At 71.3% G+C, this 467-nt stretch overlaps 1 protein-coding gene across 1 annotated transcript in view; it reads left to right on the top strand.

The window, feature by feature from the left end:
• Nucleotides 1–326: 326 nt before the first annotated feature.
• LOC112110919 (protein associated with UVRAG as autophagy enhancer) overlaps nt 327–467 on the top strand; it is a 44,317-nt gene continuing 44,176 nt past the window's right edge. The window contains exon 1 of the mRNA XM_024206141.2: nt 327–378. The gene's annotated coding sequence lies outside the window, so the exon portion shown is untranslated. The remainder of the gene's footprint in view (nt 379–467) is intronic.

Raw genomic sequence — 467 nt, forward strand, 5'->3', positions numbered from 1 at the left:
AGCCCCTGCCCTATTCCCACCCCCTCGGGAGCGGGAGATCAGGGCAGGTGGCAGGAAGAAGACCGAACTAGGGCTGGAAGCTGCAACCAGCGTCTTTCGCTTCCCCGCCCGGCGCCGCAGCTAGTAGCTGTAACTCCGCCGGGCAGCGACGTGAGCCCGCCCTTCCCCAGCACGACAGCCGCCGCCACGGCCCGGGCAGAGCAGGGCACTCGCCTCCTACCGGGCAGGCGGCCCCCGGGGCGGCGCGAACAATCACCAGCCTGCGCGCGGGGCGGAACGCCCTGCGCTCCCCAGCCTCAGGGGTAAGGGCCGGGCCGGGCGGCGGGCAGAGCGGCTGGGAGCGCGGCAATGGGGTGCTGCGAGTCCGACAGACAGACGGTGGGACCGGCGTTGTGGAGGGAGTGTGACTGGGGACATATAAGGGGGCGCTGGTTGCTGGAGGGGGGTGCTGGTTAATGGGAGGCAGG

The sequence above is a fragment of the Terrapene carolina genome, unplaced genomic scaffold (genome assembly GCF_002925995.2).
Source record: "Terrapene carolina triunguis isolate 2854851 unplaced genomic scaffold, T_m_triunguis-2.0 Scaffold18, whole genome shotgun sequence".
Lineage (NCBI taxonomy): Eukaryota > Metazoa > Chordata > Testudines > Emydidae > Terrapene > Terrapene triunguis.